This window comes from Lathyrus oleraceus, chromosome 7 (genome assembly GCF_024323335.1).
Source record: "Lathyrus oleraceus cultivar Zhongwan6 chromosome 7, CAAS_Psat_ZW6_1.0, whole genome shotgun sequence".
Taxonomy (NCBI): domain Eukaryota; kingdom Viridiplantae; phylum Streptophyta; class Magnoliopsida; order Fabales; family Fabaceae; genus Lathyrus; species Lathyrus oleraceus.
In genome coordinates, this window is record NC_066585.1 from 528,660,939 (window position 1) to 528,686,511 (window position 25,573).

A 25,573-nucleotide genomic window follows, 5' to 3' on the forward strand; every position below is an offset into this window, starting at 1 on the left:
TGGGGTCTTCGGCGTGCGCAACGGCAAACTTAACGAATTCTGATACCCCATTCTCGTACTCTCTCGACAATCGATTGGAAGACATCCATGTATTATCCATTACTAATTAGAATAAACAAAAAACAATTTCAGAAGAGAAACCAAAAATGGGATGAGACAAAACAATTTCGCTTTATTGAGTTAGTCTCTGTGCAGGGCATTCATGTCTCCAACAACAACCCAAAACCAAAACAATTTTGGCTTATTGAGTTAGTTTCTCAACATTTTCAGATATCTCTGACTTCAATAGCATGAGAATGTATGAACCATGCATTAAGCATTAGTGGTATGCACTAATTTGTAGCATAGTTATATATCATCATATAGTTTTTACAAAAGATAAACATTGACTAGAAAATATATATGTAGAATTGTATAATGGTCTAACTGAAAGCTAACAGAAGAATAGTCGACTCTAATTTACTCTATCAAATAACATCCATACCTAAACTTCTTAAGTTACTAGCTACGCTATGTATGCTAGAATAAATACACTCATAAGCTGCATAGTGTACCTTTGATTGGTAGAAGGTGTTTTAGATATTGCTGCCTCCTTTTTCTACATCGAGAAACAAATGGAACAGTTGGTGAAATTTAACCCATAATGCCTAGTCTCCATTGCTAGCATTGCAACACAATAGTTATTGTTGAGAATACTCAATAAATGTATGAACCAAGAAAAATGAAACCAAAAATGAACAATAGCGAACGTCAGAAGAGAAACCAAGTAATATGAAGATTAGAAAAATACCTATGGTGTCAAAATCGAACAGCTAACAACGAATTAATAGAAGGAGGAAACGTCGTAGATCTAACAGAGGTGGAAGGAGAACACCTTAGAAGTAGCGAAAATCGTAGCAGTGAGAACCCTAACGTGAAAAAGAACGAAAATAACACAGAGTGAAATAACAAAACGTGCAGTATGTTATAATTTTAATGTTTACAAAAGGGGACCTTAGAGGGCGCTTGTGTAAAAAAAGCGCCCTCTAAAGGGGGCCTAAGAGGGCGCTTATGAAAGCGCTCTCTAAGGTTTTCCAAAAGCGCTTTATAAACTGGAAATGCACATGGACTTATAGAGCGCTTTTTTAAAAGCGCCCTCTAAGGGTAACCTTAGAGGGCGCTTTCTAAAAAGTGCCCTGTATTGTTGTCCCTCTATCTCCTCCTTATTTTTTCGCTTCACCTTAGAGGGCGCTTTATTACAAAAGCGCCCTCTAAAGTGCGCTGTCTATTCCAATTGTTCGCTCCTTATTTTTTCGCTTCACTTTAGAGTGCGCTTTTGTAATAAAGCGCCCTCTAAGGTGCGCTGTCTATTCCAGTTTTTGGCGTAGTGATTCAAACAATTCAATCATTACATACAATACAGTAATCCCAAATTGCACAAAAATATGTCACAAAGCAATATACCATACAATACAACAAATATGAAAAGTAGGAAAAACCCACTAGGCAAATGATAGTCCCCAACAGAGTCGCCACTTTTCTGTAGCGGGGTATTCGTTACCATTAGAGATATTGACTAAATCTAAGGTAAACCATACAAGTCGAGTCGCCACCGCACTTCTATTTATCTAAAGGAATGGTTAGAAAGCGAACAAAAACCTAAAAGTTTTATCGAATCAAAAACTATTAAAAATGTCAGAGATTTGGGTAAGGGGGTTGGTTATGCAATGGGAAGGTTTTAAGCATCCAAAACATCCTAGGTACTCCTAGGGAGCCCTTTTCATAAGTGTTGTTCTAGTCTAAAGGGTGTAGGTATATCTAAAGTACTATTTACTAAAAGGAAGGTTAAAAGAAAATGACTCGCAAGGATGTCGCATCCACTGCCTACGTATCTCATCTGAGTATGAGAATCAGAGTCTTCGTAGCTCGGCTACCTATGGGTTAAAGAGAAGTGTGCTCGGTAAGACGTCGCGTCTTATGCCTACGTATCTCATCTGGAATGAGAATCAGAGCAAAACGTAGTTCGGCTAACTAGGGGTTAAGGATTGCCATCTGAACATGGACTTACAAAAGAGGACACCAGTTGTGTCAAAGGAGGGTGGGCAGTGTGTTCAACGTCCTAGCAGTAGGTGTCGCAGCTCGCTGAATCGAGTCTTAGGCAGTTACCTCTTTGCAATAGAACGGACTGACATGCCACAAGATCGGAGACGCACGGAAGGTCTAAAAGTGGGGAAGCTCTGCTCTAGAGTTGTCATGCAATATGGACTTATGTGTTAGGATTTACAAAGGGGAACATCTACCTAATGTTAGCATGCAAAGAATAGGGGAATTCTACCTATGTTATCATACAAAGGGTTCTACCTAATGGGTGCTACCTAAACGGAATAAGAGTCGATGGATGGAGCGCGTAGAGGAGTTACGGATAAGGGTAGATGGAGATGCCAAAGGCAATCGACTTACAGGTAGATGGCGATGCCTGAGGCAATCGACTTACAAGAGGATGGATGAATGCGTGTTGGTTCTGTTAAGTTTTGAAAATGATTACTCGACGTTGGATCGAGCTTTTGATCTTATTTTGAAATGGTTATCGGATGTTCGTTTTAATTCTTGTATTAACAAGTGAATAAAGAAATAAATAAATAAATATTATACACTTTATGGGAGAGGGGTACATTTGTTATGAATGGGGATTGTTCATGGCAAACAAACAATAAGAATATATGCCTCATACATCATACAAGTAGGCAACAATTATCAATCAGATCGGATAAATAAACAGTATATAATCAAACCAAAGAATCAAATAATGGAGCATTTAAACAATGCATGTGAGTATGAACATGTTAAATAATCAAGCAATAGAAAGCATGAATGAGAAAAACAAGTATAAAAGATAACAGATGAATCAAACAGATGAAAATATATACACGAAGGGTCAAACTGAATAATTTAATCAGGAAATGAGGTAAGGACCAAATAAATCAAGGTAAAAGGCCTCTAATACATGGCTTATAAGATGAACAAGGGAGGATCAAAAGATCTCTTCAATTGCCATAAGCAATCCCTAAGTCAAACATCGATCATAAAGAAGTCAACTGAAAATTCAAGTCAACTTAAAAAAATAACAAATAAATAGAAAATTAATCAAGAAAATTATGAAAAATTAAACTAAATGAGGTGGGGTCAGGACATCATCATCCCCCAAAAAGATTTTAAAATTAACGAAAATTGGTACATAAATTAATTAAAATTAAGACAGAGGTCAAACCAAAAGTCAATTAATGAGACTAGGTTAGAAATAAATCAAGAATAAATAGTAAATTAATTAAGAAAATTATGAAAAATTAAACTAAATAAGTTGGGGTCAGGAAATTATCTACCCCCAAAAAGATTTTAAAAATAATGAAAATTGGTACGTGAATTAATTAAAATAAAAAAGAAGTCAAATTAAAAGTCAACCAACCAAACTGGGTCAAAAATAAATCCAAAATAAATTGAAAAGGTGAAATAAAATTCCAAGAAAAGGTCAGGTTGACCATGAGACAATGGTCAACCTTCATCCCAAAAATCAAATGCTAACAATAATTTTAAGTCATAAAAAAAACAAGAGTGTTAAAATGGACCAGTTAGAATAAATAATTAAAATAAAATATTAATATTAAAAAATACGAAAAAAAAAAATCATATAAAATTTAAAAAAACGTTAAGAAAATTGAAAAATATTTTTGGGTAATTTTATGGACGAAGAAAATATTTTAAATAAGAAAAAGAAATATGAAAATGGAAGGATTAATGGTGATGAACATGGTAAGCAAGCGTAGATATATCAAAACATGGCCATGGAAGAGATGATTACCTAATGGAAAATAGAAGTGGAATGGAATCTGATATGTGATGAAGCTTTGCCTCCTTGCCACGAAATTCCAATGCTCCTTTAGGGTTAGGGTTTCAGCTTTTTAAATAGGGTGGATTAGGTGTTCTCATGGGCTTCTTAATAAGTGATTTATCCATAAGAATAAAAGTGTGAAGTGATGTGTAAAATGTTGTTATTTTGGGCCAAACTTAAGTGAATGGATGTCCAATTCATGGCCAAAAGAGGTAAAAAAAAACGTGACTGGTTTGTGTAGCATGCTTAGAAAATCTGATTGGGCCAGCCAGACCCAAAATCTGCCTAGAAAATCAAGTCATGGTGCCCACTTTAAACGAATGTATCTCTCAAACCATGGATCCAAATGAGATGATTCTAAAAGGATGTGAACGAGGACATGGCAAGGTACAATTACTGTGAAGAAAGTATTTTCAAATAATGCCTTGAAGTGCAAGAAAACTGGCCAAGAAGTCTTGACAAATTTTGACGATTTTGGACTTAGAAGTTTTTCTATGTGTCCTAAAAAAATGTCTCACTTTGACTAAGCATAACTTTCTCAAATCTAATCCAAATGGAGCAAATTTTATATCTCTAGAAAGCTTGGAACAAGAGGAACAACTTTCATGTTGGAGAAAGTTTCAAATGGAGCTTTTATCTTGATGCAAAATGGGCTTAAAGTGAGTGCAACGATCATGAAAACTTGCCCTAAATGGAAAGTCAACCATTTCCAAATTAAGTAATTTTTCCAATTCCTGATTAAATGATGAATCCATGATCCAACCTTGATCAAATTTCACATGTAGGATCCCCTAGGCATGGATTTTGAGATTCCACTCTCAAAATGTCAGGAGTTGACTTTTCTGGCCCCACAGTTGACTTTTCCCAAACTGTCTGATTCCCGATTCCATTGATCAATTGAAGCACTTCTAGCTCAAATAAAGAGCCGAGTTTTTGTATGTAGACCCTTGTGGACATATGGAGTGCCATGGAAAAGAGTTTCACCCAAAGAATCAGAAATAAACGGATTTTATACCAAACCCTAGTTTTAGGGCAAAATGATCAGGAACTGATTGCACTGATTGCCAATGGATCTTTCTGAGATAATTGTGAATCTTCCTAGGCCAAGATGCCTCTCTAATAATGACATGGATGAGCTCCTATGCTTCCAACCAAACATTGCCTATTGCAGGTAGCCATGAAACCCTAATTTCTGATTAAGTTCAGATGAACACTCTGATAGCTTTGAATCCCTCACTGATGAACTGAGGACCATAATAAGATACTTGGACCCCCCCCCCCCCCCCGAGACCCTTGAGACTTGTATACTTAGAAAATGAAGTTCAATTCTCAATCTTGCTTTGTGCGGGTTCCTTCTGTTAAGGAGTGATCGATCAAAACCTGATCTCCATGTCACTAATGCAGTATGCAATGAGTATGACCTAATATGATGTTAATGAAGTGTAAAACATAATCCCATGCTTCCAGGAAAAATGAAGGGTAAATTTTGGGGTATTACACCATCTTGATCTGATTATATCCGGAAAATCCATCGATAAACGAAAAGACTTTGAATTTAGGAGTGTTGTCTACCAAAATATCAATATGTGGCAGAGGGAAATCATCTTTCGGACTAGCTTTATTCAAATCTCTATAGTCGATGCACATGCGGAATTTTCCATCTTTCTTTGGCACGGGCACAATATTGGCCACCCATTACGGATACTCAGTGGTTACAAGAAAACCAACATCAATCTGCTTCTACACTTCCTCTTTGATCTTCACAGCCATATCAGGATGCGTTCTTCTCAACTTCTGCTTGACTGGCGGGCATTCTGGCTTTAACGACAATCTATGCTCCACAATCTCAGAATCCAGACCAGACATGTCTTGATAGGACCAGGCAAACACATCTGAATACTCTCGAAGAAGATCAATAAACCCCTTCTTAACATCTGGACACAGTCGAGACCCAATCTTAACTTCCTTCACATCATCCTCGGAACCCAAGTTGATTAACTCAATCTGCTCTTCGAATGGCTGAATGGTCTTTTCATCTTTCTCAAGAAGACGAGATAATTCATCACTCACTTCTATATCACTTTCCTCCTCGGCTTCAAACACAGGGAATTCAAAATTTTGAGAAGGAGAAGGATCATTGTATTCAATGGGGTTAGAAACTAACCTGCATAATGATTTGATATTTTGATTTTAGAGAAGTGAATTTGTGACCAAATATTATGCAAATGGACAATTATATTGTTTATTTATGTTTTTGGTGATTACCATTTTCAAAATAAAACCAAAAGTAAAAATAAAACATCATAGATGTGGATGAATATAATTAATTTTATTAATGATCAATTTGGAAATGCCCAAACAATGTTCACTTCTCCCTTAGGCATAGGAGAATGATTTTAAAAACATATAAAAACAATTACTTGGATTGATGCAAAATAACAGGAATATCAACAGCAGTCCAATTGTTGCAAGCCTTTCCGTGCGTCACAAAATTGGTGCAGTCTTCCCCTTCGTCATCTTCTAGCACAACAACTAAGTGTTGTTCATTGCCATGAATGGACCCTCTGCTATGAAAGCTAAGTTGCATATTTTCAGTTCTTGCAGTTGATGAACCTTTCTGGAACCCCAAACTGATTCCGCCTTTGTTGTCGGAGACCTCTACCATGCGCCCTCACTGATCAACATTGCCTTCTTCAACAATCTTCTTAGCATCTTTTAATGAGGACATATGTGCTCCAACTCTCTTTTCAGCAGCAATAGATAAGGCTTAGAACGGAGTTCCAACCTCATCCTCAGCCTCAACATAAGAGAAAGATGACAGATTGCTAACCAACAGTGCCTTCTCTCCACCAACAATCACGAGCTTTCCATTCTTCACAAATTTGAGCTTCTGGTGCAAAGTTGAAGTAACAACTCCTACCTCATGGATCCACGGCCTCCCCAACAAGCAACTATGGGTTAGGTGGATATCCATTACTTGGAAAGTAATTTGGAAGTCACTCGGACCAATCTTAATTGGAAGGTCCACTTCACCAATAACTGTCTTGCGCAAACCATCAAAAGCTTTGACAATTACCCCACTACATCTCATAGGCGCTCCTTGGTAAGATAGCTTTGACAGAGTTGAGTTCGGAAGCATATTCAGCAAAGACCTGGTGTCAACAAGCACATTTGACAAAACATCCTCTTTGCAATTCATAGAAATGTGCAAAGCCAGATTATTATTCCTTCACTCCTCAGGGAGTTCTTCATCACAGAAGCTAAGATTATTGCACGAAGTGATGTTAGCCACGATATGATCGAATTGGCCTAGTGTAATATCATGTTCTACAAAAGCTTGTTACAAAACTCTCTGCAGTGCTTCTCTGTATGCTTCATAATTCATGAGCAGAGACAACACTGAGATCTTCGAGGGGGTTTGGAGCAACTGCTCCACCACATTAAACTCACTCCTTTTGATCAACCGAAGTCCCTCATCATCATTGTTGACCTTCACATCGCCGGATTCACCAGACTTACCCTTTGAAGTACCAACTGGATCTACAACAGGCACTTCTACCTTCTTTCCAACAACTGATTCTTCTTTATCCTTTGGGAACACCGGCCCAAACACTCGACCACTGCGAGTCACCTTGGTAACATCAACAATGCTCACCATAGAGCTAGTCGTAGGATAAGAGACCTCTTGACCACCTTCTATCATTATACTGATACGGCACAGCTTTATCAGATGAATACGGGACTAGGCCCACTAACCGTATAACCAACGACAATACTGATCTATTGCTGACATTGTTACTGTTGTTGATGTTGTACTGGATTACCAATCTCTCTGGCTGCTTGAGAATGGGCACTATGACATTCACATCGTCATCCACATGACAGAATTGAACAATTTGAAGCATGCCTTCATCCATCAGTCGTTGTATGTCCCTTTTCACAACTTCACAACCCCTTGGGTTAACACTGCAAACAGCACAACCATCATGGTCATGCTCACAATCACTTACCAAACAAACATCTTTATGTATCTGCACCAAGGATCTTCGGATAAAACGCACATCAAAAACTTTAAACTCGCCAGGACAACCATCCACCATATTTACAGAAGAGTTCCCATGGGCAGGCAAATGATTTGCTTTCACATTTGGTGCACGGTCCTCGAAGGACACCATTCCACTCTTCATCAGCTATTGAACCTCATACTTGAGCGAATAACAGTTCTCGATATCATGTCCGAGTGCTCCGTTATGAAAAGCATAATAGAGCTCAGGCTTGTACCACCATGGAAGTGGTTCTGGAATCTGTGGTGGGTTTGTTGGTTGGATTAGGTTCTTGAGAACCAAAGAGGGATATAATTCTGCATAAGACATAAGAATCGGGTTGAAAGAGACCTTCTTCCTCTCGAAGTTTTGTTGATGATGATTGTTGTTAGTATTGTTGTTGTTGTAGGTGTTTGTTCGTTGTTGCGGTTGTTATTGTTGTTGACATTGTGGTTGTTGAACTGGTGTTGATTATTGATTAGAAAACACAGGGATAACTGAAGATACTTGGTGGTGATGTTGACGGGATGATTGATTCCTTCTGATCTGAGGCCTCCTATGCCTCCCACTGCTTATTGCATTCGCTTCGTTGTCCTTTTTCTTCCCAAAATTTCTACCATATCTCTTACTCGATGATGCTTCATCCTTCAACAAACGTCCCTCTCGGACTCCTTCCTCAAGCCTCATCCCCATGTTTACCATCTCGGTAAAGTCACTGGGGGCACTAGCAATCATTCGTTCATAATAAAATGAACTCAGGGTCTTCAGAAAGATCTTTGTCATCTCTTTTTCCTCCAAAGGAGGAGTGATCTGGGCAGCCAATTCCCTCCATCTCTATGCATACTCTTTAAATGTCTCCTTATCTTTCTGAGACATAGACCTCAACTGGTCTCTCTCAGGCGCCATATCCATGTTGTACTTATACTGCTTGATAAAATCCTCTCCCAGGTCATTGAAAGTATGAACAATGGCATTGTCCAATCCCATATACCAACGGAGCGCAGCACCGGTTAAAACTGTCCTGGAAATAATAAATCAACAGTTGATCATCATCGGTCTGAGTAGACATCTTACGAGCATACATCACTAGATGACTGAGCGGACAAGTATTCCCTTTAAACTTTTCAAAGTCAGGCTCTTTGAACTTCACCGGGATCTTGACGTTGGGCACTAAACACAACTCAGCAATACTCTTTCCAAACAAATCCTTACCTCTTAGCGTCTTCAATTCCTTACACAGCTCAAGAAATTGATCCTTTATTTCATCCATTTTCTCGTAGACATCCGGATCCTCAGACGACTCGAAGTGATAAATGGTGTCCTCTACACGAGGTAAGGTGTGCACAATGGGAGGTGGCACAGACATGACCAGGATAGATGCCGGCATGGAAGCAAAAGTAGGCGCAAAGCCTTCAGGCATAAAGTTGGACGGTATTCCCCACGGGAATCCAGCAGGCATAGTGGGTGCAAAATGAGCGGTAGCAGCAGGCATGGTAGAGGTAGCCACCTCTGAAATAACCGTCCTCGCTGGAGGATTGCAGGCGTTGGAGAAGATTGACTCTGAGCAGCAAGAACTGACTCCATCATGGCAGTCAGGCGGGTGATCTCTTCCTTCAGCTCTCTATTCTCTTGCTCTAGATGCTCCATAATTTTGAAGTGATTGACGCGGGTGTTGTACCGATGAGTCAACTTGGCTAAAGCACAGAAGAAACACCAATGAGACATCTGGCGAAAGAGAAAACCTGTTTATGCAAATGATGCATGAAATGCAATGCTTGATTATTTATTTTTGTTTTCAAGGAACTTACTATATCATTTGAATATATATATATATATATATATATATATATATATATATATATATATATATATATATATATATATATATCAACAATTGCAATAATTTTTCATATGACCAAAAATCTCTTTCCATTTATATAATTGGAAGGATTACACTGAGTACAATTTCAGAAACCAAAATTGAAAAACACAAGAGAAAAGGAGACTAGTCATCCTAGGGATTTCTAACAATAATGTCAGAAGCCCTAGCTGAAGACGTGTACTTTCTTCGAATGCGACGGATCTCGGTCTCAAAAGAAGCCTTCATCTGAGTCTTCTCGAGGACAAGCTAATCAATAATCTTCTTCCAAGCAACGGAAGGCTGGGGCGTGCTAGAAGATGAAACCTTTGGCTCTCTCTATCTCTTCGTCACTCGGTCTTCAAGTAGTTCAATAAGTGCATCTTTGTCCTTAGACTCCAACTACAACTCTTCATGCTTCTTGCTCAAAGCACACAAACACTCTTCCCACATATCTTTCTCTTGCTTCATCTTGATGAGCGCGTCTTCCAACTCCTCTACATCTTGGTTAGGGAGAGTTAATGGCTCAACCACAACCATAGACATAGGTCCTTCACAAGGATAAGACATCTTCAATTCCAAAGCTCTCTTCTTCACCCAAAGAGTGTAAGCTTCCAAAGCTACACAATTACGCGGACCAAGCTCGGATCTTCCCTTCCTATGTACATTATGCCAAGCATGCACAATCTTCTGCTTCAGATGTTAGGGATCTTTACCCTCTTGATAGAAAAGACCTTCGAACAAAGTGTTATTAGGTTTGTCTCTCAAGGGGAACCCAAGTTGACGACGAGCCAAAGCAGGGTTGTAGTTAATTCCTCCTTGTGTACTAATAAGAGGCACATTAGAGAATTCACCACAACTATCAATAATCTCAAACTGCTCAAAGACGCATCATACCAAACTATATCATCATTAGTGAGAGACATAAGTCTCTGAGACCACCTTAGACATTGTTTGTTCTCCACAAAAGTAGGTGTCTAAGGCAAGTGCAAAATAAACCACTTTTACAGAAGAGGAATGCAACAGACGATAGTTCAACCACCCTTAGAATTCCTTAGATGCAAAGAGAAATACATATCACCCAATAAAGTAGGCATAGGATTCCCAATCAAGAAAAGTCTAATGACGTTAACATCAACAAAACCGTCAATGTTAGGGAACAAAGCTAATCCATAGATGAGCAACACAAAGATAGCTTCAAAAGCATCCACACTACCGGCTTGAGCAAAGGCAGTAGCTTCCTTGATGAGGAAATCAGATGGCAACCCAAACAATCCTCCTTTCTTCACCCAATGAGCCTCTATCTCAGACTTTTCCAAGTGAAGAGCTTTAGCAATAATACTAGATCGAAGAATCTCCTCCAATCCACTAAAAGGCACTTTACTAGAAACAGGTATCCCCAAAAGATGAGAATACTCCTCCAAGGTAGGCACAAGCTGAAAATCCGGGAAAGTGAAACAACGGTAGAGAGGATCATAGAATTGCACCAATACACTTAAGTGTCCTTCAACCACATCAGCAGACAAGATAGACAAAAGCTTCCCATGAGGTTGTTTGAAGTTCAAGGGATCTAATACAAAAGATGCTAGGTTCCTTAACTCTTTCAAGTCGGGACATCTGAAACTGTACTTTTTAGTGTTCCTTCGTCCACAATCCATGGTCTGAAAATATTTGCAAATAACACCTCAGTTCCTTGAAATTTTCGTGTGATAAATGTTATGATGCGCATGAATGTATGAATGCAACAATCACAAATAAGGGATCACACACAAGGAAAACAAAGGTCAAGGGATGAATCAAGTCATTGTCAAGATCAATCATCCATTTTGGTGGATTATGGTTTACACCTTATCAACACCCAAGTTCCATTGATATTGACAAGACTTGATTGGATCAACCAAGAATCAAGGGTTTGTTGTAAGTCACGAGCATGGAGTCTGGGTAAGAACCATCCCAAAGGAGAGAACTAAGGATAAAACCTGTAGATCATGTTCTAAAAAGTTCCCCTAGTCTTAATTCCATCTATCGGATATTACAGGTTAAGGTGACTGACTCATCGACCTGTAATATTCTGAAGAGAAACTCGTCTGAGTGTAGTATCGCGTAACAATTGTGATTAAGTCTACACTTGAACAATCTCCACACTACGTCCTAAATAGGCCAAGAGGGGGTAAATGTTCTATGGTCCTCAGCTCCCGGACCCATATTAGAGATGGTAATGCCTAACCACAAATACTTGTGTGGCATTTCCAAATCCAAAAGAGCCTCCACTTAGCAGATGGATCTCAAGCCAACTTGTTAAGGACTACTCCACACAAGTCGAACATAACTATACCATCCTCTTATCTTAATTGCACTCAAGTTCGGGTTAGAACTTATCTCACCACTCAGAGATCACCAAGCACAAAACGCAGGTTACGTCACACATACATATATACAAACATCACATATACGAATATATACACACAAAAAGTAGGCTAAACCCACTGGAGACTACTCCCCAACAGAGTCGCCACTTAATTTATGTAGCGGTAAATTCATGATCATAAAGCTATGGATAAGCTAGACATCAAATAACAAGAGTCGTCACCACGCTTTTATTGTTTCCAAGGGAAAAGGGAAAAAGTACGAACAAAACCCAAGAGTAAGAAGTTTTCAAATCAAAACTAATAAAATGTCAGAGATTACAGGTAAGGGGGTTGGTTACACAGAGGGAAGGTGTTAGCACCCAAAGTGTCCTAGGTACTCCTAGGGAGCCCTTTTTGTGTGCATATGTATTTGGTACAAAATGATGTTTACAAACAAATAAAATGGGGGGGATGAGAAAAGGATTTATTAATTATATTTTTGTGTTTGACAAGACCTCCGGACTTGTGCCTACGTACCAACATAGAAATGAGGGATCAAAACCTCGTAGTTCGTGACACAAATTTCAAAGTGGATGCATTGCTTTTAACAAAAATTAAGTTTGAAAGGCACAAAGGCCTAAAAATGTTTTGAATGAGTTAGTTCTTTTTGGCTTTTTTGAAAGTTTAGGTCAAGTATAGTTAAGTTTATTTACAAATTTGATTTAAGAAAAGAAGTTTGAAAATACAATGGCATAAGGCCAAAGTTTCTATCTTTTTGCAAAGTGGTCAAAGTTTAGAACAAAATAAGTTCAAATCAAAGAAGATTTTGAAAATGGAGGGAGAGATTTTGAAATTAAAGAAATGGGGAGAAAATGAAGAGACTAACCCTATGCACAAAATTAAAAGTTAAGAGTTTAAAAGATCTGACCAAATAGGTAGCAATCCAATAGACAAGAATGTCAATAGAAACCTAGAATTCCCTTGGACTTTTAGAATCAAGCAACACACAAATGCACAATTATATTATCTTGAAGAGCAAAGGCATAAAATAAAGATACATCCAAGCTTTAGCCACTCCATGATCTTCTTCAGATTAGCCTATGCAACAGATGGATTTCACAAGTCACGGGTTCAAAATAACAGCTTCACAATGATTATGTTGCAGATGAACTCAGAGGGATCTTGAATGATGTATCAGATGAAGTTTCAAATTGCAAGCACTTGGTTCCACACATGTTGGCATTGGCCAAGTCCTTTAGCATGGGAATGTTGCCTAAGTTCTAAGTCTATTTGTCCAAGATCAAACCAACAGTCAACACAAATTTTTTTTTAGGGTTTTTGTTGTTATTATGTACATTAATGGTTAAAGACCACATAAACAAGAAAAGTATACACAAACAAGATATATCACAAAATATGGTCCAAGTGGACAAAGTGAAAATTGCATTAACATAAACAATTAGAATGGTATGAATAATGGCAAATGAATAAAAGGCTAAAATTAAATGACATTAAATTAAATGGCTTTAAGTTAAAAGTTAGTTGTTAATGAGTTAGAAGTTAGTATTGTTTTGCTTTTGCTTTTAATTTTTAGACATTCTTTGGAGAACACTCAACCCACTTATCACAAGCATGGATCCTTGAGCCAAGACATCTTCCAAAGAAAGGAAAAAAGGCCAAGTTTCCACACAATACCATGAAAGAGGGGAGACTTACAATCTCACTAACTAGAATGTTATGCCTTTTGTGTCACAAATTTAGCGCTATGTTAAGCAATCATAATTGGACTTATGTAGAAGTCACAACTATTTGAGGCCAGGCAATAGAATTTTAGTGTTAATGCATGTTAGAGACATAGTATAATGGACTATGCTCATGTAACATACCACACACAAAAAGAAATATGCAAAAGATGTGGCATAATCTCATCCATACTCATGTTAATTATTCAATCAACTAGCTTTAGGACTTTAAGATATCATAGGTCAAATGAGATGAATGCATAAAGAAAGGGAATGGGATGAAGAGGGAAGGGAGTGGATCAAAACTCAAATTGGTCAAAGGATGACTTTTATCAAATTAATATCCTCCATTCATTTTGGGAGATGGAGTGTACATTCCATCAATCCCCTAAATCCAATGATATTAACTTGACAAAGTCAAATCAACCTTGACCAAGGTCCAACAACAAGAGTCAAACTCAAACAAGTCATCACAATTGGTCAACAAAAATTATTTGGCATTTATTCAAATTAAAAATACTAAAATAAGGCATTTAAATTAAATATGGTTTGTCAAATTCCTAAAACCTCATTAAAACATCAAAGAAATGGCCATGAGATTTATCATAGGTCAAACAAGGTCAAAGGACCTTGGAGAAAAAAATTCAGAATTTTTAAAGACTTAAAAGTATTTTTAAACAATTAAAAATAATCACAAAAGTAATTAAATCATGAAAAATATTAATAATGATCTCAAAAATAATTTTAATTCAGAATATGAAAGACGAAATTATTTGAAATTTTTTGGTGAAACTCTCATATTTTTTGGATCAATATTAAAATTAATATGAATTAATGAAAATAAAAGAAATAAAAGGAAATCAGAAAATAGCAAAAAAAAAAACGTGGACCACTTGATCTCCCTCATTAATTGAGGTGGCAGATCAAGTGGTCCTCATCGCGCTTTCCACCGTGGACTTAAGTCAATGCGCCATAGGGATGGTAATCAGAACCAACGCATGAGATTAAGACATTTTAAAATAGATCAATGGCTCTGAACACTTCCAGCGCATCGCCGGAGTCCAAAGGACGGTCATCTTCTCCGGTGACCCTGGCCGGACTGGTTCACTCATCACCATCAAGAAAATGAAAAAGGAGGACATGATCTGAAAGAAAAATGGCGTAGAGCGTGAATCTGACCTCAATTTTAACTAACTCCACATATATAGAAAGATATGAGGAGTTGCATATTGAGGTGTATCAACTGAGTTGCTTCGATTTGACCTCTAAGCAACTCAATCTTCTTGCCTACATTGGTAGGACTTCAGACAATCAAAGATCCAAGAGAATTGAGTGGAATTGAGAGAGAATCGAAGAGATGAAATTTTCTGGAAAATACCTTCAATGCAGGTCTGAATTCACTTGTTCTTGCTTTGGCTCGTGCTTGATCTTGCTCAGGATGCTTACAGAAGTAGATTAGAATGCACAAAAGGTCTTGTATCCCTGGAGTTTTGAATCTCAAAACAGTGAGATTCAAACTCAACTTCCAAAGGAAATTCTCAGGATTATCCTCTCAAATGGAAGGGTTTGGTGTTTGGGATCAAAGTTGGCGCGAATGAGTCCTCAATTCTGAGCATAGGGTGCTCTATTTATAGTTGAATCACATGATATTTGAACCTTACAATTGAGTTTCCAAAATTGGCAACGAGTGATGCATGTGTGCATGGGCGTGTACAGGCCCATGAGATCATTCCATTTGATCCATAATTGAGTGTGAACAAGTCTGATATCAAATGGGAGTGCTAGGCAATTGTACATGGAAGCTTGAAGTTCGATTTTTGCCAAATGATGATGCAATATTCAAGCCATGCGCAGCCTATTCAAATCTTGTCCAAAATGGATGAAATTGGACTTTTTGGAAAGGTTAGATCAAGAGGAACAACTTTCATGTTGCAGACTTATCCATTTGAAGCTTGTATCATGATGAATTTTGAGGTGGAAGTTTGGAAATTTTAATATATCAAAAAAAATTCTAAGTGTCAAGCCATATATCTCAATATTCCACTTTGCTTAACTTTTTATGTGAGCTTCAAATGAGAAAAGTGTCTTCATAAAAGTTGTATCTCATTCAAAGACATTCAAAATTGTCACCAATTTAATGCCATTTGGATTTGGAATGATAGAGTTATGCATTTTTAAAGTTTGGAAAAACCACTTGTTCAATGGTATAGGTCAAAAGTGACCTATAATGTAACCTCATATCACATGCTCATAAAAGTTGAATTAACTCTCACTCCAAACATAAAAGTTTAAGTAGACACATTGAATTTGATTGTGAAACTTGGAAATATTTCATCTCATAAAAATTGAGCAAGTTATGGCCTTGGGAAGTTGACCTTCAAATTAGGGTTTAGACAAAATGACCTGTAATGTTTCAACATAGAAACAGATTTTCCAAGCAAAACTAGATCTAGGTCTCAACATGAAAGTTGTTTGGAATTTCATTTAGAGTAACTTTTCTATTGGAATCATTTTCATATGGTGAAAATTGTATGAGATAGGGTCTAGGGAGACCCAGTTTGATAAGATGAATTCATCTGGCCAACCACCATCAACCAACTTGCTAACCTTCAATTCTTTGGACTTTCTTGGCTCATGGTAGATCATATATGCATAAGATAATTAATTTTGAAGTTTCCTTTGAAATATTTGATCAAATGGTAAGATATCTTGTTGGAGAAGTTACTTAAGATACCCAGTCAAACTAGGGTTTCCAAGGCAAATCACCCTCAAACTCTTGAAGAAAATTTGATCCAAATCACATGTAGGAATAAATGGAACTCATATATGATGCTCATAACCATTCTTGGATCAATTCATGGTTGTTCTCTTTGTCATGAGGGTCCTAAACCCTAGATATGAACTTGATAGATCAATGGAGATCATGCCCTACCTACAAAAAGTTAGGCAAATGCAAAGACATATTTTTGTATTTTGGTTAGTAAAATGATAATATACAAGTATGATACAATCACAAAGTGCTTGGTGATCTCTCCCAAAACAAACCCAATGAAGGATGGGTAAGGAGAATGTCAAGGTATGATCCCAATGCTAATGCTTATGATGAAATTGCATGAGGGATCTTAGGGTCAAAATTGGGGTCTTACACATACACAGCTGTTTGACCAATGTTAGACCAATAGGTACTAATTATCAACACCAAGGATATCGTAATGACACAATTTCGTATTTCACGGTCAAAAACTCCCTCTTTATGCAAACCAATTTGAATCATGCCATTATAACTCAACCTAGATCTCTTGTTTCTTTTAACCCCATTTCATTCTAGCACAATCATATTACGCCCGTTATCCGTACACACTCATGGTAAATAAACATGTTAGTGACTATGGTCTAATTGTTATTTTATTTTTATTTTCTTGGCAAATTGACTTAAGTATCAACTGAACTTAAAGAGTTTGCACCCTTGGGTTAAGTGATCGGATGAGCATCACCTAGTTTATAAGGAACATTTCTTTTCATTCATTTTTTTCTTCTTATTTTTTTTCGTTTTAAGCATGAGATCATACACTTATTTGCATCGGCCTCCTACTTAGTGTGTGCTTAGGATGGTGATGTCTGCTTAAATAAACTACTTAGGGGTTACTTTAAAAATTGAAATTAAGGTTTTGGCATAATGGGTACTAAAAATGGTCTGCATATTTAGGGAGTTTAGGGTGTCGGGATGGTATCGATTTTATCGAAACTTTCCCAAGTCTCTCTAACATAGCCTAAACTACGTAATCGTGATACTGCTCCTATATCTTCCAGATATGGGCCATCATATCCACATGTTGTCTCTACATATCTCTAAACAATTGGTCGTGCCCGACATCTATATCATTACAATGTCGCAGCTCGCAAAGGATTATTATCAAGTGCTGTCCTAATAGCAACACTGTCATATTCCTCTCGGGACTGGTGTCTGGAAGATGTACCTGCAAAAGTGTGAGAAGGACCAGGTGTGGTGTTTACACGTGTAGCATGTTCAGAAATACCAGGAGCATTATGCTCCATCTGATCATACTCATCATCAGTCGGACCACCCTCATTATCCTATACAGGTATGTCAGTAGGGGCAAGATGACCAGACTCTGGAGTGGTCAGATCATAAATCCAATTGTTCTTGTTTTGCACATCAGTACATGCAGAACAAGGCAAAATAATACTTCTAACTGCACAGTTTTTAGCCATTAAAAAGCATCTTCCGTCTTGCCTAGCTTTAACCAGGCACATGTCACGGCAAGCATCCATATTATGGAAAGGTGTATCAAGGGGATGAAGGGTTGACAGTTCATTGTTTAAGCCCAATGCACGAGCTATGGAGGTTATTAGTCCTCAAATCCAAATATGATCAGTGCCTCGGGTGCAAATAGATTGCATGTGTGCAAACATAAATGGAAATGCATTGACACGTGTCCGTGTGAGTGCAACATGCACCCGACCAAATATGGTGTTTACTAATATCTCAATGGCTCCAGTTTGGAAAACTTTGAGTCAAAAGGCCCATACCATCTAGAACGGAGTTTTTCTGGAAAATGTTTTAATCGAGAGTTGAAGAGAAGAACTAGTTCACCCTCTTTAAACTCTCTCCTTGTTATATGCTTCTCATGCCACTTTTTAGTTCGGTCCTTATAGATCTGGGCGTTCTCATAGGCATCTAATATTAATTCTTCTAATTCCTAGATGTCTAATATTCGCTTTTCACCTGCGACAACGTAGTTTATGTTTAGGGCCTTAATGGTCCAAAAAGCTTTATGATCTAGCTCAACCGACATATGGCAAGATTTACCATATATTAACTTGAAGGGTGTGGTTCCTATGGGAGTTTCCTAAGCCGTTCTATAGGCCCATAGAGCCTCGTGAAGTTTAGAAGACCAATCTTTACTAGATGTTACAACAGTCTTCTCTAATATTTTCTTGATTTCCTTATTGGAAATTTCAACTTGACCACTTGTTTGTGGGTGCTAAGGCGTTTCTATTCGGTGTTGGACTCCATATTTAAGCAATAGTTTTTCAAATACTTTTGAAATAAAATGACACCCACTGTCACTAATGACGAGTCTAAGCACACTGAATCTAGGGAAGATAATGTTCTTGAAAAGTTTAATCACGACTCGTGCATCATTTGTAGGAGAAGCTACAACATTGATCCATTTTGATAAATAGTCAATCGCAAAGAGTATAAATTTGTTTTGAATGAGAATGGGAAGGGGCCCATAAAATCAATACCCCACACGTTGAAGATTTCCACTTCTAAGATACTTTTCAATGGCATCTCGTTGCGTCTATAAATGTTGCCAGTGTGTTGGCACCTGTCACATTTGATAACTGCAGTGTGGACATCTTTCCATAGGCTAGGCCAATAGAGGCCAGATTATAGGATCTTTACACATGTCTTGCACGTGCTTGTCTGCCCTCCATATAGTGCAGCGTGGCAATGGGTTATAATATTATTTATCTCTTCTTCAGGGACACAATGACGGAAAATACCATCAACACCTCTCTTGAATAGGAGGGGCTCATCCCAATAATATTGTTTTAGGTCATGGAAAAAAATTCTTTTGTTGGTAAGTTAATTCAGGTGGAAGTACTCTAGACGTAAGTAGTTGACAAAGTCAGCATACCCCAGGATTTTGGATTGAGCAAATGCGACTTCCACGGCTTATTCATTTTCAATTCCAGAGCTTCCTTTTTTGCAAGGATCATCATTTTGAGACCATTCATATGTGTTATCTTCTAACTAAGCGATAAGTCGGTCATATGGGAAGTCATCATCGATGGGCACTTGTTCAGCTTTTACATTATCGAGTCTGGAAAGGTGATCTAGTATAATGTTTTTAGTTGCTTTCTTATCTTTGATTTCTAAATCAAACCCTTGTAGCAGTATAATCCATCTCAACAGCCTTGGCTTAGCATCCTTTTTACTTAACAAGTACCTAATAGCGGTATGGTCAGTATAGATAATTATTTTAACTCCTACTAGGTAAGAGCGTAATTTATCCAATGCAAACACTACAACTAAGAGTTCCTTTTTCGTGGTGGCATAATTCATGTGTGCCTCATCCAAGGTTCTACTCGCATAATAAATGACGTGAAGCTTCTAATCTTTTCGCTGTCCCAAGACAACACCTAAGGTGTAATCACTTGCATCACACATTATTTCAAAGGGTTCATTCCAATTTAGAGGTTGTATAATGGGTGCAGAGATCAAAGCTTGTTTGAGTAGTCGAAATTATTCTAAGCATTTGTCATCAAAGATGAATTCAGCGTCTTTCGTCAACAGACCAGTTAGGGGTTTAGTTATTTTAGAGAAACCTTTGATGAAACGTCAGTAAAAATCGGCGTGACCTAGGAAACTTCGTATTTCTCTAACGATTTTGGGAGGTTGAAGGTTTTCTATTACTTTTATCTTTTCCTTATCAACTTCAATCCCTTTTTCTGGCACTATGTGTCGAAGTACGATTCCCTCTCGAACCATGAAGTGGCATTTTTCCTAGTTGAGTACAAGGTTGACTTTACACACATTTCTAGTACCATTTCCAAGTTCGCAAGACATCCTTAAAAACTCTGCTCGCAAACTAGGAAGTCATCCATAAACACTTCCATGATGTTATCCAGAAAATCTATAAAGATCGCCATCATGCATCATTGAAATATTATGGGAGCGTTACATAATCCGAACAACATTCGTCGATAGGAGAATGTGCCATAGAGACATGTGAAAGTGGTATTTTCTTGGTCGTCAGGGTGAATTGGGATTTGGAAAAATCCCGAGTATCCATCCAAATAACAGAAGTGAGAGTGCCTAGCCAGTTGTTCAAGCATCTGGTCGATAAAGGGTAAAGGGAAATGATCTTTTCGGGTGGCTTTGTTTAATTTTCTATAGTTTATACACATTCTCCATCCTGTCTCAACACACGTTTCTACAGCTTCGCCTTTGTCATTCTTGACTACTATAACACCTCCCTAATTAGGTATGACATGTGCTAGGTTGACCCATTTACTATCGGATATTAGGTGTATAATCCTTGTCTCTAGTAGCTTTAGTACCTCCCTCTTAACTACATCACCCATAATGGCGTTTGTTCTCCTATGGTGTTCTCTTAAGGTTTTTGAGTCTTCCTCTAGCATAATGCATGCACACAGAGGGACCGATCCCTTTGAGATCAAATATGTTATATCCAAGGGTTGTAGGGTACTTCCTTAAAACATCCAATAACTGCTCAGTTTCTTTTTGATCTAAGTCTGCGTTGACTATTACTGGGCGTTCAAAGTCTTTATCTAGGAATTCATACCTTATCTTTTTAGGAAGTGTCTTAAGTTCTACAAAAGCTTTTTTTGAGAAAGGCATATGATTGGGAGTTAGTGTGAGACACTCTCTCAAGTTGTCATTCACATATGGTTCACACCATTCATCATATTCTAATATAGAAGGCTCTGGAATTTTTAGGACTTCAGTATCCTTAGGTGTTTCCATCTCCATTTTCTTTACACATTCGTCGACAATGTCTATGAAATAGAAAGTATCATCTATAGAGGGTGCCTTTAGGAATTGTGAAAGAATGAATTTGATTTTCTTCTCATCGACCTCGAAGGTTAGTTTTCCTCGTTTCACATCAATAATGGCACCAGCAGTGGCCAAAAAGGGTCTTCTAATATGATTGAAATGTTGGAATATTCCTTTATGTCCATTATATGAAGTTTGTAGGAATGTAAAATTGACCAATTTGTATGGGAATGTTTTCTAGCATACCTACATGAAATTTAACAGAGCGATCAGCTAGTTGGAGAGATATTCTCGTGGGTCTTAGTTCGCCTAATTTGAGTTTTTCACAAATCGAAAGAGGCATTAAACTAACACTAGCTCCTAAGTCACAAAGAGCTTTGTCTATGACAAATTTTACGATTACACAAGGTATGTAAAAACTCCTTGGATCCTTTAACTTAGGGGGCATGTCATTTTGAATGACGGCGCTACACTCTATATTATAAGTGACTGTCTCATTATCCTTAAGTTCTTCTTATTGGATAGGATCTCTTTAAGGAATTTGGCATAGAAAGGAATTTTTGTAATATCTTTTGTAAAGGGTATCATAATATTAAGTTGTTTTAGAAGCTCTACAAATTTCTTAAACTGACCTTGATTTTGGATTTAGCCAATCTTTGAGGATAAGGAATGGGTGGCTTATATGATGGTGGAGGTACGTATAGTTTCTCTTTCTTGACTGCCTCTTTGGTTTTATTTTCCTTCCTGTTGTCATTTGGTTCATTGTTTGTTACCTTTGAACTTTCTTTTTCATTTTGCTGAGACATCGGCAAATTTTGAATTCTTGGATCCATTGGCGCATCTAATTTTGTTCCACTTTGTAGTGTGATGGAATTAGCATGACCTTTCGAGTTAGGTTGTGGTTGGTCAGGAAATACTCCAGTTGGGGCTTCTTTCGCTGCTTGTTGTTGGGCTACTTGAGAGATTTTTGTTTTTAGCATTTTATTATGAGTAGCCATAGAGTCGACCTTACTTTCCAATTGCTTAATCAGCTCATTCGTGTGAATGTTCTAGTTTGTAAACTCTTTGTTCTATTGGCTTTGGGTTGTGATAAAGTTCTCCATCATTAGTTCGAGGTTTGACTTTTTAGGTGCTTGAGGAGAAGCAGAGGCTCCTTTTTGATAACCTGGAGGAACAACAGGTGCTCGGTTTGGAGCAAACAACATGTTGTTACTCTTATAGGAAAAGTTTGGATGGTTTCTCCATCCAGGGTTATAAGTATTGGAGTATGGGTTCCCTTGGGCATAATTTACTTGGTCAGACGAAATTCCAGCCAATAGGTGGCATTCGGGAGTGTTGTGTCCAGGGGTTCCATATAACTCGCAATTAGATGTTGCAGCAGCTACGGTAGCTGTTGGAGTTACGGTCAAATTCGAGATCTTCTTAGTAAGGGTGCCACTTTAGAATTAACATGGTCTATGTCATTAACTTTATACATTCTACACTTTATCAGTGGTTTCTCTATAGAAGTTTTCTCACCTCCCCATTGATATTGGATTTACGCCATATTTTCTATGAGTTGATAGGTGTCTTCGTAGGGTTTATCCATTAGAGTGTCGCCAGCTAAAGCGTCTAAGGTTAGTTTGGTGTTGTACAAGAGACCATTGTAAAAAGTATGGATAACCAGCCATGGCTCAAGTCCATGATATGGGCAGAGCCTTAACACATCTGTGTATCTCTCTCATGCTTCAAAAATAAAATCATTGTCTTTTTGCCTAAATCTGTTGATTTGGCTTCTTAGCATAGTCGTTTTGCTAGGTGGAAGTATCGTGCTTAGAAAAATTTCTTCAGTTCGTTCCATGTAGTTATGGAATTATATGGTAGATATTGGAGCCAAGCTCTAGCTTTATCTCTCAAAGAAAAGGGAAAGAGACGTAATCTTATGGCTTCGGGATCAACACCATTAGCTTTCAATGTGTCTGCATACTGCACAAACACTGACAAATAAAGGTTTGGGTCCTCTATAGGGCTACCAGAGAACTAGTTATTTTGCATAACTTGCAGCTATATCAGGAGTTAGGATATTGTATTCTAAACGAAGTTGTCTAACTCGTCGTCTTAGGATAAAACGCTTGATTCCGTTAATGGGTTGTACTAGCTCGTCCCCTAAGGAACGAGTGTTTAGCATATAACTGACGAATAAAAGGGAAAATAATCTCCTTAGTCTATACTACACAATAACGGAGTTACGATATTGAATAAATTGGTCCCCGACAATGGCGCCAAAAACTTGATCACGACTTAGTGATTTTATCGAATTATCTAACTGCAAGTGTTCAGTTGTATCATGTAGTTTTAAAAGATATCAAATCCACAAGGACCAATAATCAAGCTTATCGTTATCTATTGGTGCTATGTAAATCTAAGGCTAATGAAAAATTGATTTGGGGGAAATTAAAATAAAGTTTAGAAAATATATTAGACATGAGAGATCAGAATGTGGTACCCGGTGTACTTCTTGAGGGACTCAATAATTTATTGGGTTAATGTATTAAATCACTTTTCAGTAGAAAAATATTAATTTAAAAACTTTTATCTCACACTCCCGCGTTGTTAACTCTAGCTATACTTCTAGACCATATGTTTCCTCTCGCTAGCCCATTTGAATCAGGAAATACTTTTTGGAAACCAATAAGTTCTAATTAATCCTAAAGCGCTCTCGTTGTGTTTAGGATTAATGTCTAATTTTTACTATCCAATTTAAGCCTCTCATTGTCGTGGTATTGGCTCGAAACCTTAATGCTTTCACTCTCGTGCAAAGCTTTTAAGACTTAAAATAAAAAATCAAAACTAGAAAAATAATCTATAAAAAAGTTTACGCCAACTTATTACCGAGTATCGTCTGAACGACGATCCTCATATATCGGACTCAAATAAATTTAGGCGGATATGGTATTAAACATAACCATGCAATTCATGATAATGGAAATGAACAAAACATTACAAGTAAATAAATTTCAAACAAGTAGAAATAAATTAAAGCAATTATATAAATATCTGGAAAAACTAGAATTAATGCGAAAATAACTTTGAGTACAAAGAACGGAACGGAAAACAACTTTTAATGTCGGCACAATTAATTTGATCCAAGCTTACAATAAAAATCCTAAGAACTATGGTGTGATAGTCTCCCAATGCGAGAGCTTTATCACTTTGGAATGTATTTTCTGCTTAAAATTAAGAACAAAACTTGTGCGTACAAACTTGGATCCAAAAGTCTAATGAAAACTACCAATATATAGTCACATGCTACTGGAAAATGTCCATAAGTCGTGTGGAAATCGTGGAGAAGAAGTAAGGAAGTGGGTGAAGACTGAACAAGTTGGTTTCCTTATTTTTCTGCACTGCGCGTTCATGGCGAACGCCATGAGGTTCATGACGAATGCCATGGCCTTAAAAAATGGAATACTTGGCTGGTGAGGTGCATGTCAAACGCCATGAGATGGTGGCGAACTCCATGCACCATAAAATGGTGATTTATGTGCTTTTTCTTCACTTCTTGCTCTTTTTCCAGGTTTTTTTCACACAGGTGCGCTTCTTCGATAAATACTTGAAACAAATAAACAATACCGGCATAATACTACAAAAACATATGAAAATGACACTAAATTGCATGCAAATCGAGTCTAAATATATATGCATTATCACATTATGAAACTCCCTCATACTAAAAATTTGCTTGTCCTCAAGCAATCAACCAACACGATAAAAAGAATTAAACACGATTTAAAACAAAGGCACACCAAGACTCTTAATCATACGGGCTGTTTGGCTAATGTTAGATCAATAGGTACTAATTATCAACACCAAGGATATCGTAAAGACACAATTCCGTATTTCATGTTAAAAAACTCCTTCCTTATGCAAGTCAAGTCGAATCATGCCATTATATATAACTCAACCTAGATCTCTTGTTCCTTTTCATCCCATTTCATTCTAGTGTAATTACATTACGCTCGTTATCCGTACACACTCATGGTAAGTAAACCTGTTAGTGACTATGATCTCATCGTTATTTTATTTTTATTTTCTTGGAAAATTTGCTTAAGTATCAATTGGACTTAAAGAGTTTGCACCGTTGGGCTAAGTGATCGGATGAGGATCACCTAACTTAGAAGGAACATTTCTT

The 25,573-nt window shown here is 37.5% G+C and overlaps 1 non-coding gene across 1 annotated transcript; it reads left to right on the forward strand.

Annotated features, from left to right (window-relative positions):
- Positions 1 to 23,081: 23,081 nt before the first annotated feature.
- LOC127109285 (small nucleolar RNA R71) lies at positions 23,082 to 23,188 on the forward strand. Its single transcript, XR_007796608.1, has one exon. It is a non-coding gene; the product is annotated as a small nucleolar RNA R71 (small nucleolar RNA).
- The last annotated feature ends 2,385 nt before the right edge of the window (positions 23,189 to 25,573 follow it).